Source organism: Mycteria americana (genome assembly GCF_035582795.1).
Source record: "Mycteria americana isolate JAX WOST 10 ecotype Jacksonville Zoo and Gardens chromosome Z unlocalized genomic scaffold, USCA_MyAme_1.0 Scaffold_18, whole genome shotgun sequence".
Classification (NCBI taxonomy): domain Eukaryota; kingdom Metazoa; phylum Chordata; class Aves; order Ciconiiformes; family Ciconiidae; genus Mycteria; species Mycteria americana.
Genome location: NW_027445436.1, coordinates 15598485 through 15612309, shown reverse-complemented (window position 1 = coordinate 15612309; position 13825 = coordinate 15598485).

Sequence of the window (13825 nt, the reverse complement as noted above, 5' to 3'; positions counted from 1 at the left end):
CCGCCGTATTCACTGAGGGGTGAGGGTACAAAAGCGAGGCATTATGCAAAAGTAAACATTTAAACCTCTATCAAGGTAAAGTTTCCTATGTTAATCCTTTTAAATATAATTGTTCTACAGTATCTTAGTTTGGGGTCTGGTTTGTTTGCTGCCGCTGCTGTTTTTTTCCCCTGTGGTGCCATTTCTTGGATAAAGGAATGGCACCATTTCTTCCATTCATGGAGTTCAGACAGGAGGGTCACAATTCCTGTCCTTCCAGTTCTGGGTTCATTGCCACCATGGATCCACCACATCTGTCAGTGTGGATCTGCACGGAATTTAAAGTGCACAGCAGTTGCCTTCTGCAGGTCCTCGAAGATCTGTGAAGTTTAAAGACCCAAATCTTGCTAACCAAGTGGATATTCATATGGATTTGGGGGGAAGGAAGGGGACCTTCTTACATAATTTGGATATGGCATTATGGTGTTTTCTCATTTATTTTTTTAATACAGATGATGTATTTTGTATACTTGCTAGGTTCGCCCATTCCAGGCTTGTTGGAGATGGATAAAACATTTTAGTTTGGTGGTGTAACACCACCACCCCACACCCCCCCCCCCGCATTATATATGATCTACAGACAGTGTAGCCCTAACTTGCCTTTCTCTCTCAGTAGAATTGCTGTCTCTTGCCAAGCCATTTTTGGACACGCAACTTCAGAATAACATGGCTGCTGTCATGATGTGGGATGTGTTCTAAGCATTTCATGCGAGTAGGCTATTAGGAAGATCACTTCATTTGTGAGCCAACTTGTAGTATATTAGATTTGAGCAACATGCAGACAGTTGGAATCCTGATCATATGTCATACTGGGCAGCAGACAGCTCTTTCCAGTTTCTGGATTATAGTCTGGCAGAAAATGCAGTGAATGGTAAACCCTACTTCTCAGACATATTGGATATGTTGAGAACAGTACTGATAAATCTAAGTTTCACTGCAACAGTGGCACAGTAGCAATTCAGAGCAATTTCTGGGGCTGGAGACATAGTTCAGACTTCTTGGATGTTTTTCTAAACGCATAGAACTAAATCCATTGACATTTCTGGGAAATTTGGATTTCTATGCAATGCAAAAATCCACAATCTTTGAAGCTCTCTAATTTGCATATATTGATATGCTGTTGTTCTGAGTTAATTAAAAGATATCCTGAGTGATCAGATGTACTGATTTACATGAAAGTGACGCAGTTTTCAAGACTAGTTAGTAGTATAGGTGTAACCAGATGTAACCAAAATGATTAGTTTGCTATTTTGTAACTAAGCAACATAGAGATAGGAGCGGGGTAGATAATACTTTAATATTGTGTTTGTACACCTATGGCTATGGATATGCTACTATGCCCAAAGACAATTGGACAAGGAATAGTATGGTCATGCTGCTATGTTCCCAGTACAGCCCCAGCCCATCTTGACAACGAGTCGAGGGTGGTTAGAATAATTGGTTTGTGTTAAGGGTGCCAAATCATTGTTAGGGACCATGCACCGTGGAGAAGGGAAGCAAGTTACGTAAGCAAGGTGATATTGCGCATGCCCATAAGAAGGGGTCAACTAAAGGACACACCTGTACGACCACCAGAGACCCCCACGGAAGGCCCTCGGAGCTCAAGGACGCATGCGTAATGACCACGCAAATATGATAATTAGTTCTGGGAAATAGAATGAATATGCATGATCATTCCGGGAAATTTGATGCATATGTATGTAACCGGACAATCTAAGTTTTGGCTGATGTAACCTGCGGTATGCACGCTAGGTGGAGCGATCCCCCGTGCATCTGGCGCCATAATAAAGAATGCCTGCTTCTTAATACTACATTGGTGTTAAGGAGTTTGATTCCTGATTTCGGTGACATAGGGACAACTTTTACCCAAGATAAAAGTAACAGGTGCCCCCCCCAAGCAACCATGTGTACCGTTTGCCCTGGAGGTCACGCCCCCTCTTCTGGTCATGTGGTCTGTTGCGATTGGGTGTCAGGACCAGTTGCCCCTTCCAGTTTAGCCATAAGTACATCGGACCAGGAAGTCCCTTCCCCCTACGTACACAGGGGGCCACTTTTTTTTTTTTTTTTTTTTTTCCAGATGCCATTTTATGACAGGGAGCTGCCATTTTGTTAAACATCAAAACCCATGTGTTTTCATACTGCTCTGTGATTGGCCGACAGCCCTTTCTTGATATCGTCATACCCACGTGTTCTCAGGCAGCCCTGTGATTGGCTGGCAGGACCAGCCACCCCTTTCTGTTTACAGAAGCATGTCAGAAAAGGAAGCCCCCTCTCACTACAGGCAGGGAGGACGCTACTTTTGACAGCGTCATTCCCCATGTGTTTTCGTACTGGTTTGTGATTGGCTGAGGGCTGTTTTTGACACTGTCATACCTACGTGTTCTCAGTTCTCCCTCTGGTTGGCTGCCTGCTTCCTTTGGACCAGGAAATGCTCAGATATAAAAATATATACTTTTATATACAATGTATACAATATATACATATATAGGAATATATATAAAGGAGTGTACAAATACATATATATATATGTATTTTATTTATGTATACATAGTTACACTATTTTTAATGTATCCTTATATATATATATGTGTATCTATATATAGATAGATATATACATTTATAAAGATATAGCGCCATTGGCTGTTGCTGTCAGATGACCCGGACATCAAGTGTCCCTGATAGTCCGCCAGAGCCATGGCATCGCTTACGATCCTGTGTTTGCCATCAGTGATCGGGTGAGTCGCCGCATGGGCGCATTGATGGCTCATCTTTCTTACTGCCTCAGTAAAGTTTGGGTTATAATGTGTTGTCAGACTCCATTACTGTTCGGACCACACTAATTGGCATAGTCGACAGGATGGAGTCTTTCCAACACCTGCTGGAGACTTTAGGAAAGGAGCAAGGTTGGAGCTCTCCCCAATGGGTAGAGGATTGGGTCCGAGATAATTGGACGAACCACCAGGCTATCAGGGATGAATTTGAACAGTGGCATGAGGCCAGCCGTTGCAAACAGGATAAGGGGGCAAAGGTGCCTTGATCGGCCTCCCGAGTTGTGCCCTAGATGCTGCCTGGGCTTAAATTACCGGGCTGCGTAGCGCCCTTGAATGGGGGGAAGAAGCTAAGCAAGAGGACGAGAGGGACGCAGCAGAATTGAAAAGAGCTAAAATCCCAAAGACAAAAAGAAATGCTGTAAATATCTTGGTTGCTCAATGTTTTCTTTTAGTCTCCCTTTCGCAGATAATTTGGCCTAGCTTGCCAGTAAACTTAGATAGCAGAATTGCTAACGAGCTTTCTTTATTTGACCTAATCATTAGAGTAAGAATGCTTTGCCTGTGTTAAATCCTTGGTTAGCTGAGATAGTTGTAATGAAGATAGATAAAAGGAATTCTTCAGGCCCTGTGTCCCTGGAAAGAGCTGATAAGGAGAAACTACACAAGAACCACCTGATTTTGGATATGTAAGGAAAGTATGAGCAAGACAAAGATGGACTGAGCATGCGTAAAGACAAAGTTCAGTCAGCGGTCAGAGTGATGAAGACTACTGACTTCCTCCAACGACCACCAGAGGATCCCTAACGACCACCTAAGGACTTAAGTACGCATGCGTCAGGGACATTTACATATATTAATGAGTTCCAAGAAATCTCATGTTTATATAAATTAATCTTATGAATATGTATATTTTGCAACATATAACCTCTGTGATCTTGCTTGTTTGTCGGAGCACTTGTGGCGGAGCGATCCCCAGTGCTGCCCAGCGCTGCAATAAAGAATACCTGCTTAATAGTCATCCCGACTATTGAGTTCTGATTTCGGCTTTTCACGGAAACAGTTTGGCACCCCAGATGGGACCCGCTCTGCTCGGCTGCAGGACCCGCTGAGAACAGGACTCCCTAGGGTACCCCCGGGATTTCCCGGAGGGACTCCTCGCCTCAATCGGATCACTGCGGGAGCAGACAAGGACCATCTAAAGGAAAAAGGTATTCTTTAAATCTTTTCTGTTTTGGAATTTGGGACCGGTCATTTGGAAGGTTCTCATAAGTCGTAGGAGACGTCCTACGCTGAGCGCCGTATACCAGGCTACTAGTGCCTGAGGGTATACATTTGGTATTTAGTACGTTGGTACAGGCACGGGTTAAGCCTTGTACTTCTGCATGAACGTGCTTTTTGGTATTGGTACACTCATGAAACCCGCATGAGTTTGTACTGTTGGTGGTACGTTGGTACAGGCACGGGTTAAGCCTTGTACTTCTGCAAGAACGTGCCTTTTGGTATTGGTACACTTATGAAACCCGCATGAGTTTGTACTGTTGGTGGTATGGATTTACTGGCACCAAACTCGGATATTGGTTTATTGGTATTGAATTTGGATATATTCGTTAGGCACTGCGAAATCAGCAACTAAGCGTGAATGAGCTGAGTTAACTCTGGTGTGACTGGTGAGTGACTGAAACACAGTGTGACTGCAAAGTGAGTGTGGAAAACCTGGAGACCTGTGCGTCTCATCCTGAAAATGAATGTGAACCGCTTTTCCTTGTGAATTGTTTATTCAATGTGAGAATTGTGGAACGTGGTCAGAGTGGGAGAATAAAGCGCGACAGGTTGAGGTTATTAAAATAATCTGCGGGAGAATAACGGAAGTACAGAATCAATAAGGTAGAATGGGGGGACAGCAAAGTGGTGGTATTGTAAAGAAAAGCCCCCTAGGATGTATCTTAGCACACTGGAAAGAGATAGGGGGACCACCAGGTGGGAGTGTGAATAAGAAAACATTAATCAAATATTGTGATCAGTGGTGGCCCCTGTACAAATTAGAAGATGGTGAAAAATGGCCTTTGAACGGAACTTTGAAGTATAATACTTTGTTGCAACTAATGTTATTTTTGCGGCGGGAAGGAAAATGGGATGAGGTGGTTTATGCAGATATGTTTTTCACTCTGCGGAATCACCCTGAGTGGCAGAAAGAGTGCGGAATTAATTTGGCGCCCCAGGACCCTATGGTCTTGGCGATAGAAAAGGAGAGAAATAAGCAAAATAGGATATTGAAAAGGTGTTGCTCGGCGTGTAGCATTGGACAGAGATGTTTGAAAGTTGGTTCGCAGAATGAAAGGTTAGAGGATTATTTGCCTCCGCTAGAAAGGGAAGGTGATAGAGAAGGAGATGCGGGTGCTGTTGGGAGAGAAGAGCCGGAGATGAGAGAGAGAGAGGAAACAGATATTAGGTTTTCTCCCATAACCACCAGGACCCGAAGCAAAGTGGGACCTGCGATACAGGCTCCCTTAAGACAAGCGATGGGAGCGGGAGGACCTGTTAGAATTAAAGTACCTTTCACTTTAGCAGACTTGGACGGCTGGCGAGTTACTGCAGGGAGTTATCGGGACGACCCTGAGAGGGTTGCTAAAGGATTTGAATTGATTGTGAAAACCCAGGACCCTGACTGGGAGGATGTGGATGCAATGCTGGATGCAGTGTTCAGTGAATCAGAAAAACAGATGATTGTGAGAGCAGCTAGGACTCAGGTGCAGGCTCTGGTGCTGGCTGGGACTCTGCCAGGAACAGTGGATAATCATGTTCCAATTACCAATCCCGGCTGGGACCCTAACCAGACGGGAACCAGGAATTTACTAGTGCGGTACAGGGAATGGATTGCGTACGGAACAAGAAATGCTGTCCCAAAATCAGTAAATTGGTCTAAGCTGTATGAGATAAAACAAGATAAAAAGGAGTCACCTACTGACTTTTTGAATCGGCTAAAGGAAGGAATGCGGAAATATACTCCTTTAGACCCTACCTCTCAAGAAGGTAAAAGTCAGCTAATATTTCTGTTTCTGGGACAGTCGGTGGATGATATTAGAAGGAAATTACAGAAAGTGCAAGGGGCAGATGCAAGGGACTTGGAAAGGTTATTGGAAACTGCTTGGCAAGTGTATCGGAATAGAGATAGTCGAAAGGAAAAACAAATGGGTAAAACAATTGCTAATGCTACAGTAGCTGCTTTGCGCACCGTAGAAGGTCAGATACCCCCTCGGAGCAACAGCAATGAGGGGAGAGGAGTTATGAGAAGTGGTGCAAGTGCCCCACTTAGAGGGAATAGAGGAAATCAACCCCTCTTGAAAGATCAGTGTGCCTATTGTAAACAACTGGGGCACTGGAAAAAAGATTGCCCGAGATTGGGCAAATCGGTGATGGTAGCCAACACGGAAGAAAATTGATGGGGACCAGGGGAATCTTCCCTAGCAGAACCCTTGGTAAAAATTCAGCTAGGGAAGGAAGAAAAACCTGTAGAATTTTTAATAGATACAGGTGCCACATTTTCAGTATTAAATCAGACTTTATTGCCTGTGAGTAAACAAACTGTTAACATTGTGGGAGCAACAGGGCAGGTTGAGAGGGCTTTCTTTCTAAGACCATTGAAATTTAAAATTGGAAAAAGTGTAGGGATTCATAAATTCCTCTACTTGCCTGAAGCTCCTAGACCACTTTTGGGAAGGGACTTATTAGAACAATTGAATGCTGAAATAAGATTTAAAGATGGGGAAATCGAATTTAAAATACCAGAAGAAAACCACATTGAAATTTTAAGTTTGGTTCTCACTGAACCCCAAGTTAGAGAAGAAGAAATTATGCAGGAAATAAAAGACCAGGTATACCCAGGAGTATGGGCCTCGGGAATACCTGGAAAAGCTAAAAATGCGGAATTGGTTGTTGTTAAACTCAAAGAAGGAGCACGACCCATTAGGGTGAAACAATATCCTTTGAAATTGGAAGATAGATGAGGAGTGAAACATATTATAGATGAATTTATAAAATTCGGATTATTGACTGAATGCTCTTCAGAGTACAACACTCCCATTCTGCCTGTCAAAAAGCCTGATGGCAAAACCTACCGATTGGTGCAAGACCTACGAGCAATAAATCGGATAGTTGAAGATTTGCACCCGGTAGTGGCAAACCCATACACTTTATTGACCAGTTTAAAAGAAACCTATGAATGGTTCACAGTACTAGATCTGAAAGATGCATTCTTTTGCCTCACCTTGGCCCCTGAAAGCCGCAACTTTTTTGCCTTTGAGTGGGAAAACCCTGATTCAGGACGGAAAACCCAACTAACCTGGACAGTGTTACCTCAAGGATTTAAGAATAGCCCCACAATTTTTGGAAATCAATTGGCTAAAGAATTAGAGGTCTGGGAAAGGCCTCCAGGAAATGGTACCCTTTTGCAATATGTGGATGATATTCTGATAGCTACGGAAAAAGAAGAAGAATGTAAGGAATGGACTGTGAGTTTGTTAAATTTTCTTGGACTAAGTGGTTATCGAGTATCGTTGCAGAAAGTCCAGATCTTGAAAAAAGAAGTAATCTACTTGGGATTTGTGATTTCTAAAGGACAGAGACAGCTCGGGAATGACCGAAAAGAAGCCATTTGCAGGACCCCAGAACCGACCACAGTAAAAGAGCTGCGAACCTTTCTGGGAATGACAGGTTGGTGTCGATTATGGATTTATAATTATGGACTTTTAGTTAAACCCTTGTACGAACTGTTGAAAAATAGTCAGACACAGTTAACATGGACTGATGAAGCCAAGAGGGCATTCAAAGAATTGAAATTGGAATTAATGAGAGCTCCAGCTTTGGGCCTGCCAGACATAACAAAGCCCTTCTGGTTGTTCTCATATGAGAGACAAGGAGTGGCTTTGGGAATTCTAGCCCAGAGGCTGGGTCCTTATAAACGAGCAGTAGCATATTTTTCCAAACAATTGGATGAGGTGAGTAAAGGATGGCCGGGATGCCTTCGGGCAGTTGCCGCTGTTGTTTTGATCATTCAAGAAGCTCGAAAATTTACCTTGGGACAAAAGATGGTTGTGCATACTTCCCATGCTGTAACTTCCGTTTTGGAACAAAAAGGAGGACATTGGCTGTCACCATCAAGGTTTCTGAAGTATCAAGCAGTCCTGATGGAACAGGACGATATTGAAATCGTTACATCCGCTGTAATTAACCCCGCTTCTTTTCTAAGTAATAAGCAGGAAATGAAGACTGTTGTACATGATTGTATAGAAACCATTGAGACCGTATACGCAAGCAGGCCTGACCTGAAGGATGAGCCACTGGAAGAAGCTGACCACGCTTGGTATACCGATGGGAGTAGTTTTGTAAAGAATGGAGTTCGAATGGCAGGATATGCTGTGACCACCACAGATCAGGTGGTGGAAGCAAAGTCACTCCCTAAAGGCACATCTGCACAACGAGCCGAAATAGTTGCCTTAGTGAGAGCACTGGAGCTTGCCAAAGGACTGCGCGTGAATATATGGACAGATTCAAAATATGCCTTTGGCGTAGTGCATGCTCACGGAGCAATTTGGAAGGAGCGAGGACTCTTAACCGCTCAAGGGAAAGGTATAAAACACGCTGATATAATACTGCGACTTTTAGAAGCTGTGCAACTTCCGTCAGCAGTGGCGATTATGCACTGCAAAGGACATCAGAAAGGTAACACTGACAGGGAAGTGGGAAATAAGTTGGCTGATTATGAAGCAAGGCAAGCAGCGGAACAAGGTGAGATACTAAGTTTAATTCCTGAAAAATCTTAGCCACTACCTGAATCAGCTGAATACGATGAAAAGGATCAGAAGTTAATTACTGACTTAGAGGCTAAAATTGGCCTATCAGGATGGGCAGTGTTAAAAGATAACAGGATAATAATCCCCTTTAGACTACTGTGGGCACTGACAAAGACTGAACATGATAAAACTCACTGGGGAACTGAAGCTCTGTATAACTCTCTCACTAAGCAGATAGTGGCTAGAAATTTGTTTCAAACTGTGAAAAGTGTGGTTGATAGGTGCGAGACATGTTTGAAAAATAACCCAAAGGTAGAAAATCGTGTAAAATTTGGAAGCATAGGCAAAGGAAATGTTCCAGGTCAAAACTGGCAAATAGACTTTTCGGAGCTCCCTAGAAAAGGGGGGTATAGGTATCTGTTGGTGTTAACCGATACCTACTCTGGATGGCCTGAAGCTTTCCCTTGCAGAACAAATAAAGCCCGAGAAGTAACAAATTATTAACTTATTCCTAGGTTTGGAGTGCCAGAAGTTATCTCCTCTGACAGAGGGCCACACTTCGTGTCACAGGTAGTTCAGCAAGCTAGTAAATTTTTAGAAATTAATTGGAAATTGCATACAGCCTACCGCCCACAAGCAAGTGGACAGGTAGAGAAAATGAAAAACACAATTGAGCAAAACTTGTCAGGAAACCAACTTGAGATGGGATCAGGCCCTCCCAATTGCATTATTGAGACTTTGAACTAAACCAAGGACTAAAGAGAAACTGAGTCCCTTTGAGATTTTATATGGGAGACCATTTCAAACCAGATATCGAGGGCAAGATCTCACCCAAGCAAGGGAAATTAGCTTACAGCAATATTTAGTAGTATCTACCAGAGTGTGGGGTTTAGATTCTCCGGTGCACTTGTTTAAACCTGGGGATTGGGTTTATGTTAAAAATATTTCAGGTGACCCTCTTGAAGAGAAATGGAGTGGCCCTTTTCAAGTTCTGCTCACAACCTACACTGCAGTTAAGCTTGAGAAGCACGCTGCGTGGATCCACTATTCGAGAATTAAGAAAGCACCTACTGGACCATGGAAATCTCAGCCTACGGGACCAATGTCCGTAAGATTGACCCGAAAGTAGTTTTACTGATGCTGCTATGCGCTTGTTTACTAGTGTGTATGCTAACAATTTAATGTTAGAGCTCATTCAAGGATTTGGTAAATTTGACAAGCGTAACTGCTTGCCTCCCAATTCCTCAATCTGCAGGCCAACCTATCCCATGGGGAATCATACCTGTGAATTTGACAATGCTAGAACTTTTAATTTAGAACCTTTGTAAAAGAATTTACAAAGTTTAAAGAAAAGGGGGGAATGAAAAGAGCTAAAATCCCCAAAGACAAAAAGAAATGTTGTAAATATCTTGGTTGCTCAATGTTTCCTTTTAGTTTCCCTTTCGCAGATAATTTGGCCTAGCTTGCCAGTATTGTTGGCCTTAAGCAAGGAAGCTTAGATAGTAGAATTGCTAACGAGCATTCTTTATTTGACCTAATCATTAGAGTAAGAATGCTTTGCCTGTGTTAAATCCTTGGTTAGCTGAGATAGTTGCAAAGTAGATAGATAAAAAGGAATTCTTCAGGCCCTGTGTCCCTGGAAAGGGCTGATAAGGAGAAACTACACAAGAACCACCTGGTTTTGGATATGCAAGGAAAGTATGAGTAAGACAAGGATGGACTGAGCATGCGTAAAGACAAAGTTCAGTCAGCGGTCAGAGTGATGAAGACTACTGACTTCCTCCAACGACCACCAGAGGATCCCTAACGACCACCTAAGGACTTAAGTACGCATGCGTCAGGGACATTTACATATATTAATGAGTTCCAAGAAATCTCATGTTTATATAAATTAATCTTATGAATATGTATATTTTGCAACATATAACCTCTGTGATCTTGCTTGTTTGTCGGAGCACTTATGGTGGAGCGATCCCCAGTGCTGCCCAGCGCTGTAATAAAGGATGCCTGCTTAATAGTAACTCCGTTGCTATTGAGTTTGATTTCGGGAACACTCTGAAACTCCAATTCACCTGTTGGGAGATTTGGATTTTAAAGGGTAGTCTCCACGAATTTTGTTTCACCGCCAGAGGCAGCCTCTCTCTGTTTGGCTGGCAGAGGTGCCCCGTCCTCTGCCTGGGCGAGAATTCCTCCATATCTGACCGCTGGGTACAGAAGCCATTGCCACAGCATGTACTCGAGAAGTGGGGGTCTTATCAAAAACTGACCACTCATCCCCTCCCAGTCTGACAATTTCTGTCCATGTGGGGGGTCCGCCATCAGTACCCTGTAGCTGCTGTAGCGCTACACCCAAGGGCGTCAGATGGGGGGGCCATGGTTTTGGCCAGGCAGCACTGTCCCCCATGGAGGGCCAGGGGATTCCTTCTGATACCAGCTTGATCGAGAAAATCGTGGATGGCTAGAGTGCTCCACAGTAGTTTCAAGCTGCTCGACTGCGGCCCATGATTTGGGTTTCCCTTCTCACTCATCACAGGGCAGAGCCCACACCATGCCCAAGGTGGCGTCCCACAGAGTGAAAACATTACCTGCCCCTGGGACTGGTTGCAACTGCACCCCGGGTCCAAAGGACAGGACAGCCGCTTCCCCCTCATTGAGGTAAGTTTGAGCTGCCCCAGTGCGCCAGAGCCACCTGAGCCACTCCACCTGTTGTCCCAAAAATCGGGGTTCGTTTACCTGGTGTGCAAAATGCCAATATACACACAGAGCAGAGGTATTTTATTGCATATTTGCGCAGATATGGGTGCCTGTCCCAAGACAGCACACACAGCTTTCAAATTAACAGTTATTTATACACAAAGCATTAACATATTCAACTTCCTAATACATATGCAGTATTCTCCTATTAAATGATTGGCTAAAATCTCCTCGCCTAGCATGTAAATTAGTATGCATACTTAGTTGTTGTTCTTCAACCTCATCATTTGAGTCGATGGTATAATTGGGGTAGGTGGTCCGTGAGTCGGTGGTCGCGATCTCCCCCTGCCGGAATTACCTGTCCCCTAGTTTCCTACCTTTTTGGCAGATCCAAGCGGTTCTTCATGGTTTACTAACTAGACTAGTAATACATCAGTTACACTTCTGCTTTTCGACAGCCACATCCTACTTATTAGACAAAGGTACGTTGTCTAAGTTCCTATGGAGATAGGGTAGGGCTCTACAGCGGATTTCTATAGCAGCATCAATCTTTATGTGAATTTCTATAACCGCATCAATCTTTAAGTGAATTTCTATATCTACATTTGATTATTACAACACACCCAGCCTTCCCCTGGCTTTTTATGAAACCGGATGCCCAGGGAGCATAACTGTTTCCCAGTATAGGCTTGCATCCAGTGAGTGCTCGAGGCAGGTAGGGGAGGGGCTTCTGCTCCTGGGCTATGACTGTGCCAAGGCCTGGGAGTAGGGTCAGCAATTTCCTCCTTAATCACAGGTACAGCAGTGTGGGGGGTTTCAGGTCTATGTAATCTTGCTCATTCACAGCTACGAAAAAGTCCAGAGGTGCAGACTCTGCAATAGCGGAAAGTGGAGGCACCTCAATAAACAGGCTTTTCTCAATCCTGGTCTGTGCTGGGGACACTTCAAACAAATCCAGCTCAGATTTGGTACATTTTTATGAGCATCCATGAATGAAAGCCATCCCTTTTAAAATAGATTTCCTTTTCTAGCGGTAGAATGGGACCTCTTTCTCTGGGTTTTCTGTTTCTTTTGCACTGTTTGGCCTGACTTCTTGTTCTTTTTCTTCTTCTTGTCCTTTTTCTTCTTCTTGTCCTGGTCAGACTGTTGTCTGGTGCCCTCCTACCTTTTTCTTTAAAAGGGCTGAAGCAGGCCTTCCCTTTGGGGGCGTGACATGGATTTCTTTCTTTTAAGGCTTTTTCTTTGGATATAAGCAAGTTCTGAACCCTCCTGATTTGACGGTGTTTCCAACTTGTCCATGAGAAACTTGGAAACATGTCCAAACACGTTTTTTGCAATATCTTGAACAGCGCTTTTAACGTGTGGCTTAACACGTTAAACACCTGCACTATTCTTCACAGGACTGCCTTGAAAACCAGGGAGACCATTGTCGGCCTGGGCTCTGTAATAATTCATGTACAAGGATGGGTCCCCAAAATTTCTTACCACTACCATTTTGGTGTGGTTTCTTAAAACATCGGAGAATTCAGAGGCCAAAGATGCAGCTTCACACTTTCTCAAAGCGAAATGAGATGTGCTTGTTCTTTATTTCAGTGCCGATCGTGTTGATGTGCTGGCAGTTTACGGGCACATAGTGCGACTTATCATACGTCACCATAACGACCTTGTTGTTATTACCGCCAGTCAGAATGCAGCAGAATAATGGAACTAAAAAGTCTCTGACAAGCTGGTGCTCTACAAGGTCTGTGTAGAGGTAGAGCGAGTTAAACCCACCGGTGATGTCCACCACAAAGGGAAATTTCTTAGCAGCAACATCCAGAGAAGCCCCCAAAATATGTGCTAGATCCCCAGTAGTAGAAAAAGTGTAAGGCTTTTCATCCATTTTGAGCTTTGTTTTCCTTATGACAGGGTCATAGACCAGGCCCACTGCTGGAGAGTCAATGGCTGAAGCTTTGTTTTGGGGGTTAATAAGACGGTTCACACGTTCCATCAACATGGAGAGGGACAGATAATAGCCTTTCCCCAAAGTATACTACCATGTCTTACCCTGCACCGCTATTTCAAAGATGGTGTCTTCATTGATGTTATTCCAGCTGTGCGGGTACTGCCAGCCCCACCTCCCACTTCCTTGAGAACTCCAGGGACGTCACCAGCTGTACAGTAAAGTTCGAGCTGGTGTTTTGTGGGAAGATTCTGGCGCTGGCATTGCTGAGTAGCATGATGTAGAAACTGCCATCCTTCTCCCCCCCCCCCCCCACTAGATGTCCTGAACTTGGAAGGCTTCTATCCAGCTGCTAAATTTCTGGGACCAGCAACCCCACTTCACCATCAGCTGTTTCTTTCTTCCTTTCCCTTTTGCAGCAATTGTCTTCTCATTTTTGTAGATTCTGTCCTCATCGGGATTCACTTTTTTAAGTTCTTCAGGGTAAAATGTCCCCTCAGTTGCTTCATGACCATAGTCTAGTAAGTGGTATACAGGTATCTGTCCCCTTCTCACAATTTCAGCTACTATGAAAATTCCACCTGTGAAAG